This window comes from Pomacea canaliculata, linkage group LG4 (genome assembly GCF_003073045.1).
Source record: "Pomacea canaliculata isolate SZHN2017 linkage group LG4, ASM307304v1, whole genome shotgun sequence".
NCBI classification, from domain to species: Eukaryota; Metazoa; Mollusca; class Gastropoda; order Architaenioglossa; family Ampullariidae; genus Pomacea; species Pomacea canaliculata.
In genome coordinates, this window is record NC_037593.1 from 22,377,868 (window position 1) to 22,397,315 (window position 19,448).

Genomic DNA, 19,448 nt, shown 5'->3' on the forward strand with positions numbered 1-19,448 from the left:
TATCACTCAAGTGGCATGATGGTCAGCCACTCCTTCTGCAAGAACTGGAACAGCTAGAACATGTTTGCTGCCTGTGACCTGCTGACCTCAGACTAGTGGTCCAGTGTGTCTCATGGATGCTCAATGGCCGCCTCGTCAGGTAAGCGTGGTAGTCTGGTCAAGCCGCTGAATGCCACAATAAGAGCAAGTCATCGCTAGAACTCACTTTGTCATCTTGCAGCATGGAACCTGGACCCATGGGCTGTAAACCTACAATGATGCAAGTATGCACAACGTCGCTTATGTAGCAGACGACAGAGCATCGCAGGCGAGATGGGCTCTGCATGAAGATTGATGCTTCCCAGACCACAAGAGCACAACCTAGCATAACGATATAATAAATTTAAAATACCTAATATCTAAAAAAAAGAAAAAAAAAACGCAAACCTTTCATGTTGTTCTTTACAGATAACCATACACAGCCTGGAAAGATGGTGGCAAGCCATTCAAATACCAGGTTGATAAGGACAAAAGCAATACCACAAAGAAAAACTATAATAAACGGAAGGTCATTTAAAAGTAGAAATTAATCTAGCACATAAAACTAAATAGAAGTCTAGAATAGGGAACATAAGGTAACCAGCACAATACATCACTGCCAAAGGTTCTGTTGCTGAGAGTTGTCGGCTACGTTCCTGGATGGATTTCTAAAACTTCGCCACTTTTTATCTTTTTCCTGTGCTAATATATTAATGTCTACTGTCATCTTATGCCATCTTGCCATTACTTAGATGTGAGATCTGCGTATCGCCAGTGTCGACTTCAAACTTTAATTGCCTTCCTCCAGCTGCTTCACAAAGTCCAGCTGTCACAGCAAGCTTTGTGTGTACACACCAGTCTGCAATGATTGACATCATGTACCTCAGGAAGCTCAGTGAAACATGCCGCGTACACTAAGATGCGTTCCCTGTCATCCTGCATCTTGCTCCGTCCATGTTTCTGGTCTGTTGTCGTGTTTGGAGAAGCTGTTGAACGTCTGTCTGCGAGAAGACCAACAGCTGTACAATATTACACATCAACAGCAGTGTGGCACCACAGGATGACAAGGCACCAAACAGAAAGAGCTGGACAGAGATGTGCAACAGTCTTATGTCATCTCTCATTGTTTGACTCAGTCAGCTGTATGAAAGACTAGAAACAGGACTGCAAGAGAAAGAGCAATGCACTGACAGACTATCTGACAGTTGCCAGCTTCTTTCTACCCAACCACAGCAAACAGTTCACATCGTCCATCGATTCTAGACTGTGTTTGTGTCTAGAGAGTTTATTGAGATTTAGGTGACATTATCTGACAATGATGTGAAGGCGGTGTTCAAAGAAAAGTTGGTGGTTACTAAGAGTCAGAGCTAAGTGACATGTTAGCAAGTTTTATATTAGACTTAGTGGCATGTCTTCCATATCCATCTGTTCCCTAGTTTTTGCAAGTTGTACCCCGTCGTCCTGAAGGATCCTGTCAGGTTGGATCACTAAAGAAAGGAGGAATGCCTGTTCCATGGCACCTAGCAATCATTTTTCTACTTCTTCTATTAATATGATGTATTAATTAGTATTATATTATTTAATTATTGTTATATGTATAAATTAATATGATGTACTTGAGCCTGGTTGATGCTAGAAAAAAAGCGCTATACAATAATTATTATTATTATTATTATTATTATATTATTATTATTATTATTATTATTATTATTATTATTATTATTATTATTATTATTATTATTATTATTATTATTATTATTATTATTATTATTATTATTATTATTATTATTATTATTGAATGGTTCTGTCCCAGTCGTCAGAACATTTTTAATATACCGTCTTGGAGTCATCCCAGAACCCGGCTACAGTCCACTGGATGTCAAGCATTTTCTAGTGGGCATGTTTCAGTCCCGTTTTCACCCTCAGTACCCTTTCTTGCTAAACAACCAGTGATCAGTGTTGACACTACCCATGGCTTGCATGTGCATAATGCACACTTTGTGCCGTGGAAATTGTTTTTGAGAAGTACAGGTGCATTTTCCGTGATTTACATCCCTTTTTAAAGCTTTGCGGGACACTGGCAAACAAATGCAGTAAGAGCAGAATAAGTACAGGTAATTAAAGTGCAGTGTACAGTCATGCTACAAAGGTTTATTCCACAGTACTTTAGTACAGGCTTTAATAAATATTCCGCACACCAAAGTTGCAACTGGTACTTAATATTCTGTGAATATTGATAATAATATTCTGTAAAAAGTAATAATAGTGTTCTGTATACAGTACTGGTAATATTTTGTGACAAGTAATGGTAATATTCTGTCCAAGGCTGCCAGTTAGCGCCAGAACGTTTGTGTACCTGAAGGTCCTCCCAAAGGAAGGAGAGAATAATAAATGTTGGTGCGTTCATGCCTGTGCGAGGGAGTAGGGATGGAGGAGTGAATGAAAACTGGCATTGTATGAGCACGTATCAGTCAGGTCAGTAGGTACACGTGTGTGAGTGTGAGTTAGTGTGGTGAGAGAGCGAGAGACAGAGCCAAGCAGCTAGGATGTGACAGGAAGTAAAGCTAGAGGGCGCTGAGAGGAGTAAGTATATCTCTGAAGGCTCTTTGTGTCTTCTCCCTGTCGTCACCCGATCTCAAGGGATACAGGTCGCCGACGACCTTTGGTCTGAAGTGCTGCAGAGGTACACGTGTCAGCAGTCAGCAGTCAGCACTGAAGGCGAGCAGCAGACAAGGTGTGCACTGGAGGCTACTGCTACCAATCATCATTCCTTCAGCCTGAATCTTCTCACATTTCCCCATTCCCCTACTCGCAACTTTCCTCCCGCCTTCCACCCCTCAACTTCCCATCGCCCACGTCTTACCTCCACCTTTACTTCCACTCTCAGGCAGCTCTCATGTATAGATATATGTCTGTAAATCAAAGAATTTATTAGTAGCGAAGCTAACGCAATCTGTGAGTTATTTTTCATAAGTATGAAAAGGACAAGAAGACAGTCTAGAATATACCCACATGCTCAGATTCCACACACACACACATAAACAACCTAAAGAGTAGAATCACCATTAAAGTTGCTCTATGTGTAACAGAATGTTTGACAATGAGATGTCCATGACTGTGTACACCACACATTAAGGTTACAGTGTAGAACGCAAAAATCTTGATTCATTATGCCGTAGACCATTAATACAAAAGATAATGATTATGCACACCCACCTAATGTTGAAATGCATGTATTTGATGTTGGTACTGATTGGGTGGCTTTGCGAAAACCAAATGAAGACAATATTATTATATTTAAACACATACACACGTGCACGCGCACACACACACACACGCACGTGCACTGGCTACATCAGTGGACGAGGCTGGCGACGGCCCGCAGTGACGAGTAATGGAGGTCACTCGATAGCGACAGACCGACAGCACCGCACGGACCAGGCTGCAGATGACCGCAGGAAGAGTCGATTGTATCTGTAAGCCGCCATCCAGCCGGCCACGTCTGAGCACGAACGACCGCTGTCCCCACAGACTGACACCGCGGCGCCACTGGCCTCAATACCAGACTCAGACGTTGGAGGTGAGGTGAGGGGGGGGGACACAAGGAAGGAGGTTCCTTCTGTAGGAATGAGACGCAAAATATCTTGGTAACATATCGTCTTGTCTGAGCCATGATGCCTCACTAGTTTCCACTCTAAAGCTGGTGCGCCTACCATTCTTCTCGCCTAGGGCTGCTTCATCATCGAGCAGCTTAGATGTCTTGGTAACGCTGTTTATGTTGTGTGTCGAGGGAACAAGGGGGCGGGAGAGGGAATGGTCAGACAAGAGTGGAAGAGAGGACACGGATGAAATGCAACGAACCATCAGTATTTATTCATAATAACATCAAAGCTGTGTATAAAGGACATGACTGGGCCTCCATGCTGTGTATGTCTGTGTGCACGTGAGTTTGCGTGTCAGACCCAGACAGGGGCTCGGTGGAGTGTGAAGTTAGGGCTGTAGGAGTGACAGAGGTACAGTTACAACACTAGCAAGTCACAGCGACAACAATGTAGCGATTCTGGTCATTTGGTGAAATGATTGTCTACTTACAGTTGGGAAGAAACTATAAGAAGTTTACTGCTCACCCAGGTAAAACAAAGCTTGGGATCATTTTCACTAACGCTTACACTGATCAAAAGGTGTAAGCACCTACACACACATACACTCGCAAACAGGTAGTATCTCGCACAAAACAATCTAATATTTATACAGTATTTTGCACATAACAGAGATTTCTGGGATGCTAGAGCGCACTGATGAATTATCATGGGTTTCGATTTATAAATTTAATGCTTTATTATTGATCTCTTATCAAATTTGTTCGAAAGTCACAGACTGGCCTGACTTTAATATTAACAATACTTTAATTGCTCTCTCCCTGACTGTTTTGCAGGGTCACAGGAGATGACGACAAACGGTGTTAACTTTGTTTGCTGAAAGCCAGGTAGGCAGAAGGTTAAAGAGGATGATTCAGTGTTGAACCTAAAAAGCGCAGAAATGTGCCTCACATCACCGTCAAGACTTTATAGCATCGATTGGAGAAGAGACTGTAAGCTTCACATGGTAACTAAATTAATTCAAGATATTTCAGCTGGTTTCTAGTTTCAGCTGCTGTATAAAGATGTTACTGAACTACCCGCGGCAGTATTCTGCAATAGATCATATCGCCGACAGTTTTTTTTTTTTCTGTTTTGGCGTCGCAAGATTTGAACACTCTGCTACAGGGAGATACTTCTGGACACCAACAGCTATGTAGAGAACAGTGATGGTGTGGCAGTTGTGTAGAGAGTGGAGGGGCCAGAGTGGATTAAGTGGCAGGCCGTCATTTTAAGTGCGATTTGAAATTGTGAATTTGATATGATAAAACAGGAGATAGTGGGAATCAAGTTTTATAATGTCATCCTAGAAGCATATTCACTTTCACTAGTATGCAGTATTCATTCTTGGACATGAACTAAAAGCATTTAAGCAGACATTTAAAGTTCATAATTTAAGTATAATAAAAGGTAAAGTGCTCTATAGCCTATTGGCTGTAAGAGCACTAAATTGTAAGTGGTTCATCGTCCTTAGGGTAAGGTATGTGGAAGACGGAGCCCAACTCTCTTATGAGGTAGTCTTTTACCTTCCCTTATAATATAAGTATTCAAAACTCAAGAAGCTCAACGCAGTGTTTACCGGGCCACAGTGTAGTTGCTCACCCAGCCCACACTCGGAGACCTGAATATTGTTATATGATTATGTGCTTGTTAGCCAGGCCCCACACTCAGTCCTAAACATTGTTGTTTGATTATGTCCTCATTAACCTCACCTGCACTTCGGAGTCCTGGAGCCAGTGGCACTGCACATTTCTAATTTTAGACACTTTTAGGCTTTAAATCTATTTAGGCAATTAATTTTCTACAAACCCAGTTCATAACTGTTTTTTTTAAACTATAATCCTCCTGTCTGCAGTTTTGTTATCACTGTGCACATCATAATGCAGTAAAAGCTCATGCCACGTAAAAAAAATGTCTGTGTAAATGTTGCTCTTGAGAATATCAGGTTCAGAGGTCATTGGGGAGCCAAAATATAAGGAAAGTGGCAGTTCTTGGTGTTGCAACCCTTATTAGCAAACCGCTTTGCTCACATTGTGAGGAAAACAACAGAAGTCTTTAAAGATTTGCTGTCAAGATAAACATAAAAGTGTAAGGCAAGAGATATGTCATTACATATGTTACATTATGTAACAGCACCATATACATTGTTCACCATGTACAAAATTTAAATTCACGGACCACGGAATCAAAGGCAACACTGGCGGCACTGAGTTCGAGACATTTGTGATGTAGCAAGTTGATTACACGGTAGTATAAGTCACACACATTGTCGAGAACACAATTTGAATCTTCATTTGTCACCTTTCCACAAAAAAGCCTCCATTTAACGCTTCTGTGTGTAGCCACAATACAATGAAAGTAAAGAGTAAATAAACAATAAATGCATAATAGAGCTGAGAGAGACGATACAAATAGACAGTGTTATCAAAACAGTCTTTGAAAAGACAGTTTCACAACATGTCTCATGGATCAGACCATTTAACTTTTAAGTTCGAATCAAGAGAGAGCCTGTTAACCTTGGATAGAAACCTATCTTACGAGAAAAACTGTTTTAATTGAAAGTGGCAAGTCACGCACGTAAATGGGAAACATATTTTTGGGACGGCTAGACCATATCACATGGGGCATAAATAATCCAGGACCATCGAAACACTTCTTAATTTGTAGATGATAAATCATGAAGGACTTTAAATGACTAAGGAAACAATTGTTATTAATTTAAAATTATGTTGGGATTAAAAGTATGGGTTTTAATGTGTTAGTATGAAACTTGAGATCAATTAAATATTAAAAATAGTGTATTTTTACAAATATTGTCTTTACGGTAAAGCAGAAAAATAGGCACTTGGTGCAGGCTTGCAGAACTCTGATTTCAATATCTCACAGCTGCTGATGTGGTCAGGAGAGCGGCTGGGAAAAGATCAGTGCCCAGTTACCTGGTCTACACGTGTAGGATCCTTTTTGTGGCAGTCGACACTTCCAGTCATTAAACTTACTATGTTCTCGTTGCCGGTGGCCCATCCCTTCTCTGTTTCCCCCGCGTGCTATCGGCCCCAACAGTGAGAAGCTCGCGCCTTGCCTAGCTGTCCGGACAAGGTCCAGCTCACACTCGACTCATCATCTCTCTCACGGCCGCGAGTCAAAGACTCGGTTTAAAAGAAAATCATCGCATCGATGCAAGAAACAAACGTCTGTCGCTAATGGGCCCAGCGCACCAGGATTACCTCAGACCTCGGTGCGGGACCAAAATGTCATTGTGATTTGCAACAAACAGGAGCAGCTCGCCGTGGTTTGTCCACCGATCGCACCGTGGTGAGTCAGTGCAGGTCGTACCTCGCGCCGTGCTGCTGACCTCGGGAGGAGCGGATCGATAGCCGTGCACTCGGTGTGCGGCGCCTGCGCGAGGTGGGGATGCGGGAGGGAGAGGCCAGGTACCGGGTGACCAGCCACGGCTCATTACGGATCCCTGCTCGTCCCTTGCACTCGCACCAACTCTTCCACAACATGCGAATGCAGACTTGCCGTGTAATTAGTGTTAAGAAATCGGCCTCTCGACGCCGGCGTGTTTCTAGCCGCCACGTAAGTGCGTACTTAAGCAGATCAGCGCGTCCAGTAAAGATGACTGTCCTCTGCTGAATGCCCTCGCATGTTGCAGTCCGACTTTTGCTTACGTTCTAAAATACCATAGCAGTCGTTAGAACTTTCTCGGGCTAGAAATCAGGCAAGTCATTAGTACTCTGTAGGTAAGAAAAGCTTCAAAAACTCTGATTTAGTATCGCAATACTATCGTACTACTACACCAAAAAAAAAAAAAAAAAAAAAAAAAAAACCGCCGTAGGGGAGTGAGGTGTTAAAATTGTTTATTTTCGGGTCAGAATTTTATGACGATGGTGTCCATCTCCTCTCCCTCTCGCTGTTGTACCTTTCTCCAAGTCTCTTTGTAGATGATGTATGTAGCACCCAATCCCGGCAGTTGGATTGACCTTGTTCGCTAGGGTACACGGGTGCTTAGCCAGGGTTCGAGTTCTAACCACTTGCTTCCTTGTAATACTGCGATACCGCTATGTCTCAGTCAGCATGTAGAAGTACATGTTCTACCACAGAGCTCAAGACCTCAGTGCAGTAGCCCTATGGTAGATGACGACTTCTCTGAAGAGTGACATTTCGGAGGCTTCGCGGATGTATATAAAACAAACAAAACAAACAAACAAATGTGAGAACATACTTTTACATTCAAAATAGTCTTCTAAAATTCCTTCACAGTTCTTCTCACCCTCACCCTCTCCCGGCCATCACACACACAAACTGCATCTCTCCTCTCTTGTTTTTTTTTTTTTTTTTTTTCTCGGTCTCCAGTGCAAGTCGCCGACCATCACAGCCAAACAGTAACTGGTGCCAGGTACACAACATGTTGCTAGGCACTAGCTTGAAGACAGACCTCTGGTTACTGACCCCGCCGTTGGTCTCCTCAGAGGGTCGTCCTTATTTGGGCTGCTGCTCTCGTGCCTCAGAGGGCGTCGGACGAGAGGGCGAGGTCTAACGCATCTGACAGCAAGTGGCGACTACCCCCAGAGCTGGCTTCAATATAAAAAAAAAAAAATCGGTCGCCAAACTGTTGGGCAGCCCCAGTCGGCCACAGGAGACACGACAGGTGACAGCACTGGAGGGAAGTCGTGGTCAAGTATTTTTGTGATGAATAGAATGGAGTCGCAATTAGAAATGCCGAAAACAAAAGATGGAAAGTTTGTGTCTGATCATTGCTTAGTCTTTGAATCAGAGGTCGAGGTAGTATTTCGGACAGTCATACAGCTACAGCTACACCACTACACAAACAGCAGACTGAAGACTTGTCAAACGTGCAAATATCAGGCTGTCTCTCTCCTCGTGCGCGCGTATTTAAATGAAAATAAAAGAACTCGTTTTTTATTTTTTTGAATGTTTTACAGTCCCAAGCGATCCGGTGGCGCAGCGATAAAGTGCTTGTCATCTAGACAGTGAGGATTGTGTGTTGTGAGTTCATATTTCGCCTCGGATTTCTCTCTGGATATGGCACTTGGATAGGCCTATCTGCCTTAAGCAGCAGCAATCAACCTACTCGGGGGGAGTGGGAAATGGGGAGATGCTTTTGTTGATTCGAGAGTTGCTTAACAGTTGCAGACTGACATATAGAAACACGTTATTTACCTATGGTACCCCATAAAAAAATTTTAACCTAAAAACAGAAACACTAAAACCAACAAACAGGTCCATAAAAGTCATATTTCGTTTTAAAAGAAACCAAATCGTTCTGAGAGAATGGTTGAACAGGTATGATAATCTGAAACTATTTTAATAGCACTCATGCAATCAGAAACAGAATATTTCAGAGATTCAGTTAAATGTATAAAGAAATACAAGGTTTCTTGAGATTCTTACCAGACTGGTAAGTAACCCAACCATTTAATTACAATAAGCCCTTCCCCACCGCCATGTTGATGCAGTAAATATTGTGATGCGGTCTAAATGCCGCTCAAAAGCGTTGGAAAATATATCATAATCATGATTCCAGTTCACTTGAACATGCAAGAACTGGGTCCTCTTTCATGAACTCTGTGTCAGGACAAAAGTGATATTTTGAACGACGTGAAACTTTATTTCGTTTTGTTTCTGAATTCTAGCTCAGGTCAATGCAGTTTTTAAAAATTGTCATTAACTAATCCTAACCCTGAATATTTTTTTTCTTTTATATTGAAAAGTGGCAATTTTGTGAGACTGAAATATGCCACAAAACATAGAGAACTAGAAAAGTTCTGCCAAGTAGTGCAGAGGTTATATTATAAACCAACTGGTTAGCCAAATCTTTTTCTGAGGATCTAAACACATGAGCTTGGGGTTTAAAGGGAAAAGCAAGGAACGTGGTAAGTTGACCTTAAATGCTCGACACTCATCTTCATAATCATGTCTAATCTGAACTACGGATTGCAAATAAATCGCTTTCTTACAATCGCGTTTTAAAACAGCTTCAAGCATCTCATCTTGAGAAGCAGGGTGCGTGCAGAGTTGTGTGTGCGAGTGTCTGTACAGATTCTCTGCCACCAAAGCCAATGTCAACGCAAATCTCGCCATTTTGTTCATTCAGATTTTCAATGGAATTCTACTGTTTTGAACTCACAGAGTTAGTTTCTCCCGATTGCCAGACAACATTTTCTACAACGATTGCCATACCGAAGAATGCAGTAGTAGAAACTCTATTGTCGCTATTTGTTGCATCTTTTACGCCAACATTCTTCAATTTGCTCAGTCACCCTGCTTGAACAGCTTCAGACATGTTTTAGACGCGATTGTAAGTAAACGATCTGAAAGTTTGAAAAGATATGATTCAGGTGGGATTCACAATCATTTTGTATAATTTTAGCCCAGTTTGTCTTAATTTTTCCCCTTAAAAATAAGATGAAAATTCATGACACTGCTGTTAGCACTGAAATTCAAATGTTATGCTTGCATTCTGCGTGATACAAGCTTTCACCACATCGCGATTCTTTTCACGTGTTCTTATTTCAAGCTTTCCCCCTTAGTTTGCCTTCACGTCAAACACCTCCCCCCGTACTTAGACCTTCAACAAGTGTTGTAGCTAAAATATATCAGGGACAGTGTATTTTCAGTTTGCCACACAATTTTTGTTGACAGAATCCGCACTCGCTATAGGCATTGCAATAGTTGCTTTTGGTCTGCTGTTCCCGTTCTACGATAGTCACAAGGTCACGTGACCCGAAATACGACTTTATCGAAGCAGATGGAGTTTCAAGAAAGAGTGCTATGTATTTTCCATCTTTAAAAAACGATATCTTCGTTTCATTTTGGGTTTTTGGCTTAAGAATTGCTTGTGAAATTTGAATGTACAGTTCCTTCAAGCCGACGACCACCTTTGATAGTACAAACTGTCAGTCAACAAAGCTGTGAGAGAAGACACAATGAAGCAAGATTGTAACATTACTCGTAGGATACATCAGAAATTGCTGTTACATTACAGGAATAAAGGACAGAAATTGTTGACCTTTGCTGTTATGTGACACGTGTCCCAACTCTGACACACAGAAAGACCTTTCCTTTTCCGTAGCGGATCCTATCATTCAGAATACTTGTTTCATTGAGACTGAGGACACAATGTAGCAACATTTCTTGAAAACACAGTTTCTTTTGCGAAGTCATAGTAAATGGTTATTTTATCTTTTTAAATATTGTAATAATAATTTCAATCATAATGGAGTTGTTGAGGGAGGGTGTGACAGACAAATTCAGCAGTAGTTACAATTTCTTCGTAACGAAAACCTGACAGAAGAAATTGTGAAAATGTAGGAGGGGAAAAAAACTAAGCAGTGTTGTTTCTGCAGTTCTGGCACGAGTGACCACTACACGTGATACTTTTCACTGCGGCAGAAGCAGAAGCGGAAGGAAGTGGGCTGGAGTAGGTGACGCCAGCTGCACAGCGCTGGACTGGACTGTTAGAGAACGTCACCATGTGATGATTAGAGCCGTCCTCAGCCGCCTGCTCTGGTCTCGAGTGTCGGCCATCTGACCACACGATCAATCTCTTGCCGATCGATCCCTAACCACTGACCAGCAGGAGGCAGTGATCGATGCTGATAGCAGACCACTCCGTGCTGGCTGGAACCGCCGCCAAATTAATCCTGACGTGCCGCCTCCGCTAGCCAGTAGACAGCTTAGCCGTGCGTAGTCGGCCTCCCCCCGCCCTTTACTTTCCCTCGCACAGAAACCTTCGACCTCTCGTCCATTCCTTCTGCCTCCTGTGCTATCTCTCTCCTTGTCTTCTCACGGGCATTCCTACCTTTACTTGTCGAACCTCATCCACTAAGCTAACATGCCACCAGCTTTCACTTTCAACCGCCATGTTATCAGCATCTTCGGCCGGCCACATCCACCTGTCTCACAGCATCCCTCATATGTACTGCTGAAAAGTCATCAAGTATTAGCAGAGTGCTACTATATATTAGTGTAAGTGTCATTTTATTAGAATGTCATTTTAAGATATCTGTCACGTTGCTATATTACAATTTTTTCAGTGTCTCAGTAGGTCACCTCATTGAATATTGCAACAGCTGCCTCCATTAAAAATCTTTCTTTGGTTTTAGGTTAGACTACTGCAATTTCTTTGTGGGAAGTGGTGGTGGGTGGTTGGCTGGTTTTCCTTGCTTCCAGCCTGACACCTTCAAAGAACCTACCAAAACAATGTAAGCAGTTGGGTAAGAACACAACACCGGTGTTCTTGTGAGCTGCACTGACTGCCAATGATGCCTGCAGTGACTTCAAGACGACTATTGCCTTCAAAGATTAACTGTCTCAAACAACCAAGTAGGTCCTTACGGTCCCTTAGCCGTCTTTGTACCACCTCCATCTTCACCAAACCGTACTTCTGTACTGAATGTTAACACCTGGTCTGGACTTGGATACTTGGTCTTAAAGTGAACCCTTTGTTTTAACATGAAAACTTTGTCTCCCCACCATGGCCTAGCTGAGTTTTTTCTATTGCACTGACTTGGACGACTGACCTGTTCTACTTATGTGCAAATAGCCGGACGTTATCACCAGCTTCACAAACTTTGACCTCGATCGTTTTATCTGCTCAGTCATTCTGTCCGAAATTTTAAAAAGTCGCTGTCTCAAAACCTTTTTTTAAAGGTCGTGTAGGTTGTGAGGTGTTTAAGACATCATTTGAGGCCAGCTTTATGTAAGGAGCTCAGCCCTTACTGCCTTACCCTTCCCAACCCTCTATGGAGTCAGATAGCCATTCCCGACTGTCAGGTGGACTCAGGGATGGGGAGTAGCTGTAGCCTAGCTACAGCTACTGTAGCCGGCTACAAATTTTGTAGCTTGTAGCTTAGCCGGCTACAAATTAAAAAAAAGTAGCTTGTAGCCGTAGCTACATTTTAGAAAGTAGCATGTAGCTTGGCTACATGTTGGCTACTTTCACGACTGTAGCACTCTAGTAGTGTACACAGTATAATGTCTTTGGGTTGTAGATTTGCATCTATATTTCCAGAATGTTCAGCACGCAGCAAGGTAAAAGATAGAATGTCTTTGTGCGAGGCGGAAATGATGTTAACAATGTAGCAATGTTCACAGTAAAATGTCTTGTGCGGAGGAGAAATGATGTTCAACAATGTAGCGATGTTCAAAGTAAAAATGTCTTGTCTTTGCGCGAGGGAGGAAATGATGTTCAAACAATGTAGCGATGTTCAAAAATGTCTTTATTGCGACGAAATAGAATGTCTGTGCTAGAATGTTCGATGGGGAGGGGAAATAAATAGCAGGGCTGACAGTGGTGGAGATATAAAAAAATCAGACATGGTACCCCCGACTCAGTGTGAATGTGGCAATTAAATATTTAGAAAATATTTAGAAAAATGTTCATTTTATCAAAAGTAATGTTTATACCATATTCTCAAATGCATCACTTTGTAGCTTATGCATTTCTAAACAAAATTGCAAAATTTTACTGCTGTAGCACAAGCCAATCTTGAGAAATATGTTTTTATAGTTTAGGACTGGATGTCAAAAACGACAGAGAAATTCAAGCTTAAAGATTTAAAATAAATATATCTTGTATCAGATCATTTTTGAAAAATATATTTCAGTGTTTATATGCTACATTTGACATCCTACTATATAATTAAAGTCTATTCTAGTATGCCAGGACTATACTTTTCACCCTATCAGCTTTTGGAAACAGTTTGTGTTCTTATCTTTGTTTTCAGTGTCAGTGTTAGAAAAAAATGCCTTACGATCTGCTTGCCTAAATTAGATTAAGAAGTGTTTTACTTATATTCCATGCAAACTCATTTATTTCAATGGTCTGTTGTTCATTGTCACAGTATTGATAAGAGGTTGACATTTTTCATCACCACATAACCTAACTTATTGAAAATTCCACCAGGTACCTGATACTTAAGCATCTGTTTAGTTTTCATTTCTAAGTAATAGGGAACAAATAGTTATAGAAAACAAATGTTTATCGGAAACTTATATAATTTCTTTTGTCACTAAACAGATGAGGAAAAATATCCAGAAATGTTTAATATAATCGTAAAATATGTGTACTTATTGTGTGAAAAAGGCCGGGGGAGGAAGGGTGCAAGGAATTAATGAAAGCATTTATGGATTCACTAAATAAAATTGTCGGTATATCGCAGTTCTCCGTTTCATTATTATAATAAAAACTTTGTAAAGCAAGTAATAGTGTTTTGTGTGTTATGTTTGATGTTTGTGTATGTTGCTACAGCCAGCTGCTACAGCTAATTGTTATAACATCACGCTTTTAAAAGTAGCCAAAAGAAGCCGGCTACATTTTAAAAGTAGCCCAAAGTAGCTGGCTACGTTTTGGAAAATTGTAGCTGTAGTGTAGCCGGCTACGTTTTGAAAAAAAGTAGCTGTAGCCTAGCCGGCTACAAATTAAAAGTAGCTTGCCCATCCCTGGGTGGACTGGGCTTTTTGCAGCGTCAGACCGGGTATCGAACAGATGCGCTCCTTGGTTTGGACGGAAGTGCTCTAACCACTCGGCTATCTGCTATAGAGCTACACCTGAACCCTAATCCAAGCCCAAAAACAATTGTAATCATAGCGGTCGTGCTAGTATGTTAAAAAACAGACCCAGTAACACAAGACCCTTGACCACCAACGGTCTTAGCTGGATATTAGCTTTGTCATACTGTATGCATATCAGCACGGACGAGAGTAAGGTCATGGAGAACACCACTGGACCTGCCAGAGTGGAGATTCGCCTCAACAGCGTTTACCTGAAAGGGAGGTACAGAGCTTTGTATATCTGGGCGCGACCATCTCTAAGTACGGATAGCAAAAGCAGTAACTTGAGCACAAAGTTTCGACTTTACAATTCCTTAGTTGTACCCGTCATGCCGTACTGCTGCGAAACGTAGACTTGGCTCACCGAGTCGGAACGACGGATCGAGGCATTCGAGTCGAAGTGCTTCAGGAGACGCTCCGAATGTCTGACAGAGAGCAGAAGACGAACGACTTTGTCCGCTGCGCAGTCGCCACCTTGGTGAGTCCTTAAGAACAACTCGCTGCCATCAAACGGCGGAAGCTGACGTGGTTCAGTCACGTTGTCGACACGACACATTGCCCAAGACGGTCCTGCAAGGCTGAGTAGAAGGTAGTCGCCGGCGGGGCAAGCAAAAGAAAAACTAGTTTGCGAATGTGAAGGAGTGAATTGTCCGTTTACTAGGAGATCTTGTTAGGGTGGCCCCGATGGCGAGCGTTCGCCGCTGATGCGTCCCATCATCACCAACAAGCAGCTCTGACCGGTCGGTCCCACGGGCAGGCCAGCTTGCTCCGAGTCTAGTACAGGGGTGCCCCATCTACGGCCCGCTCATTTTAACTAGACACAACAATTTTATTTTTAATGCCATGATTCTGGCAAAACCGCCATGTACTGGCCCGCGAGACTTTATTATCATGTCCAGTGCGACCTTCGGGGGAGGAAAGGTTGGGCAACACTAGTCCAGAACAAAGTAAGGTCACAGAAGCTTTGTCAGTCTTTGCTGAGCCTGTGCACGAGCTGTGACACGTCTTCATGGGGTTACATATTAGCTTTAAGTTTGAGTCGTCTTCAGGTAGAACACAATAGACTACTTGTAGCCTTATAGTCATACCCGTTCCTTAAAGATATTACCAACCGTAGATTCGTCACATCTACCGCCATGTATGACACGGAACACAGTAATTTCATTATTTCATAATGAATAAAATAAAAATCAGGGTAGACAGGTACGGAATAAAGGCAGAACAGCTGTTTGTTCAGGTCATATTCTCACGCTCACTTATGTTTTGATCTGAATATTATGTTAGTTATTTAATGATATTTTGAAATATAGACAATATATCATTAAAGTTATGTACAAAGGAGGAGAATCAACGAATACTCCATGGCTGGAATTAGCTTAAGAGCAAAACAAGACAAACCTTAAATAAGAAGTTTTAACAGACGATTTAATAATGTATGAGAAAGAACAGAATACAGAAGTTAATGAGAAAGTTATAAAAGGGAAAAAGTCAAGCACCTAGCATCCTTTAGCAATTGCAGGAAATCCTTTCAGATCAGGCAGCTCTTAGCAGATAAAAAGCCTGCGTTTGTTTGGATGTAACAGATGAACAGTAGTTGAATCATTTTCAGAAACTCTTTAATGTCCAAGCAGGCAATAATTGTGGAGACGGCCTTGTAGACGCCATAGAGCGGAATGTCAAGTGTGAAGATTTCAATAAGCCAGTTTCTAACGATGAAGTTTGCGAAGCAATTAGAAAAGCGAAATGTGGTAAAGCTCATGGAATTGACGAAATAATGAAATGCTGAAACTCTCTGGAGATATCTCAGTGCAGTTTGACAAAACTGTTTAATACGCTGTTTGATAAAGGAATATACCCGAAGATCAGTCTAAAGCCATTCATGTACCTATATTTAAGAAAAGTTACAATACAGTGTCAGATCATTAAAGAGGAGTTTCACTATTAAGTTTGAAGAGTAAATGTTACACAGCAGGATTAAACAAATGATTGGTGACAAGGGTAGAAATAAATGACATGTTGAAAGACTCAGGCTGCATTTAGAAAAGAATTCTTAGCTGTTGTAAACTGCTTGCATGTTTTCTTGACCCGAGAAAGGGTTTCGACTCAAGACAATGTGAGCCACTGTTTAATACGACAATTAAAACTTGACGCCTCGAGTTCAATATTACTGTACAAAAATTCATTCCACGCAAATGTTCTTTAAACATAAAGAACTGCGAATTATCTTGGATGCTAACTATACAAGACATTAATAATCTCTTCTTTTACTGTCATGCTGTCCAGAGAGTTTGAAATGTGTGGAGTCATATTTGTCAAGATAAGCTTTATTAACATATGGTCTTAGTCCTTCTACTGGCTGTAGCCTTGACAATGTATCCACGCACAATCTTGATGCACTGTTGACCTTATTCTGGGAATGGTGATGGTTGCAGGCATGCACCTCTTGGGGAGGGGGCGATTGTCCACCAAGATTTAGGGAAACAGTATTTAACACTGAGCATTAACCAGTTATTTTTAAAAATTCATCCAACTAAAACTCAAACACTATTCATCAATTAAGAGTCCTAGAAATAAGAATGTGCCATAGATATGTACACGCTTCAAAAACATTATTTAGATGTGCAACACATTACTCGAGTAGTGGCGGAAGGCAAGACCTTCATATCAGATGATCAGCGACTAGCTGTCATTTCATATGAATTGTTCTATGGAGCGTACCGTGAAGTTGACATATTATTGTGTACTGGTAAAAAGGTCTCAGGTACCCCACAGACTTATTTCTGCTCAAAGTAGGGACAAGTCTCGCCAGCCTAGCATAACCCTTTCGAAGTAGCTCACATTGTTCTCCGAGCAACGCTTGCATTTCATGAGATACTGTTACTGTTTTAGCAACTGTAGTTCTTCTGCAGTTATGTTTTTGTGCATTTCATGACAAGCTCACATCAAAGAAAGTCTATGCAACATGCAGTTTTAGGATTTCTAATTGACTTTTCACCTGACCGAAATTAAGTGCAAATGAGACCTGTTCCGTATACAACTGCATTACATATTATACAGTTAAATCTTATAATTATAGAGTCCTTGTAGCTGTAGCTATTGAATCGTCATGAATTGGATATCAACATCGCAGCATAATAAAGGTTAAATACTTTGATTTTGATTGAGTTTATTCTCTCTCTAGTTATAGAATGAATTGTTGATAAAACCCCTATAAAAACTGCCCTCTACACGCCCCAAAAGGTGACTAAGCGCGAAACACAGCTTAAAGTAAGCTTACGAGCACTTAGGACTGTGTGAGGGGATGAGTGGAATCCTACAAATGTCGAGCAGCAGGGTGCCAGAAAGCAATACATTCATCTATACACACCAAGCAAGCGAGGGCGTAATCAGTATAGTGCAATATCAGAAAATTACTAGATCTAGACCTAAAAGACAACAAGCTGTCTTTATCTGTATCTAGTGTTTCTTCTGAATGCATTGTGAATTACGATGCATTGTTGTACATACTATACAGAAAGTATATACAATATCCATCTCCACAATTAAAGATATCGTACGGACTAAAGGTTTTTCAGACTACATTGATTTCATACACCAGATGCTAACTGGGTGGTTAAAATTTATATGTTGAGCAGTTTAGCAGACTGCTTTGTATTAGCATCCAGCAACATCTAAATCTAACGCTGTAGTCATAATACCAACATAACTTTTCATATCAAACACAGACATGTCAGCTTCTGCGGTCTAGATCTAGATGACACAAGTGTCTGGACAGCTGTCTATCCTCCCCTACCCCACGCCTTTGTGCGCGCGTGTTCGCCACACACGTCACAGAAAACAGACTAGCTTATCAGATCAGCGAAATAAACGTGCAAAAATGTCTCGATCCGCAAAAGAAGAATAAATTTGATCAACTTACCTGGAAGATATTCCTGCCTTAGACTTTTGCTGTTTTCCGGCGAAGCAGTGCCGTGACCGAGGAGTTCAAGCAAGACTCCACAACTTAGGACCCGTCTTAAATTAAGTTGGAAAAGGGCCTCTGCCACTGACCTTCCAGGCGTCACTGCGTTGCTATGGGTGTCTGGGTACTGCAACTACTCTCCTGAACTAAAGAGTTGTTATGTCGTAGTTATGTCTTGGAGAAACTGGAGAGGGGACATCTGCCCATTAGTTCTGATGTTTGCCATTTAAACACGTGAAACCTTTTTTAAGACGCGTGTATTGCTGCTTTTCTCTCACAGACTTATTCCCAGATCCCTTGGAACCAGATCAGTTAAAATTGGCAATCTTCATGACAAATCGTTTCGGTGCTTTGGCTTTAACTGTAAACATTAGTGGTACTGTTATATTGTTCTCATGGACCGCTGTCGTTTAGCTTGCAAACCACGCTGCGTGTCGTTTCAAAAAGCTGAAAACAAGAAGGCTTCAACTGCGATAGATGTGGACCACCTCGGAGTAACGAGGGTCGTGGTTACTATGCTCTGAGACCTCTGAACAAACGCGTGTAGTAGTGTCCTATCATTATGTTTGCTATGTCTGGCGTTACTAATTAAAGTTTGCCTCAGATCTGTATATGGGGAGTAACCAAACTATTTGCTTTGCTTCAGGTCTGGTGCAATAGTTACACACACCGAGCCTCAGGTACACAAATGGACAATATATAGTTTCTCTGGATATTTCGTGGGTGCGTGTACAGACAAGTTTTGCCTCGAGTTTAAAATGAGTGAACACATAAACGCAATTTGTTCTACGGAACGTTGATATGATTTGAAGCAAGGAATCTCTCTCTTCTCTCTTTTCATCTGTGCTTTACCATTAAGTTATGTGTTCATCTGAAGTAGTCAGTTCACAAAAGTTTGCATCATAATCACTTTTAACTGCATTCTTATTTTGAGTGTCGCGGAATGTTACATTAATAGTCATTGCGTGGTGAATTTTATTTCATGCTATTTTCTCTGCAGAAGCTTCCAACCTTCAGAAGCATGACATCAACGACTTTGACACATAATACACTGTCTCCTCTTCACAGTATATACTTAGTGTGGTGTACACAGGTGCGCTCGCCGGCATTAGGCTTACACGTGTCACGTAAATGGGCTGAGAAATGATTAGTACTGGCAAAGAATGTTAAAGAGGTGCAAAAGAACGGACTTTTGAAATTTAAAAAAAAAAAGGTATATATACAGCCGTAGGTTGTAATCATGTTGGACACCT

General features: G+C 41.4%; 1 protein-coding gene across 1 annotated transcript in view; it reads right to left on the bottom strand.

The window, feature by feature from the left end:
• LOC112562999 (leucine-rich repeat protein SHOC-2-like) overlaps positions 1-18,525 on the bottom strand; it is a 33,721-nt gene extending 15,196 nt beyond the window's left edge. Inside the window, exon 1 of the mRNA XM_025236672.1 lies at positions 18,154-18,525. The gene's annotated coding sequence lies outside the window, so the exon portion shown is untranslated. The remainder of the gene's footprint in view (positions 1-18,153) is intronic.
• Between the last annotated feature and the right edge of the window lie 923 nt (positions 18,526-19,448).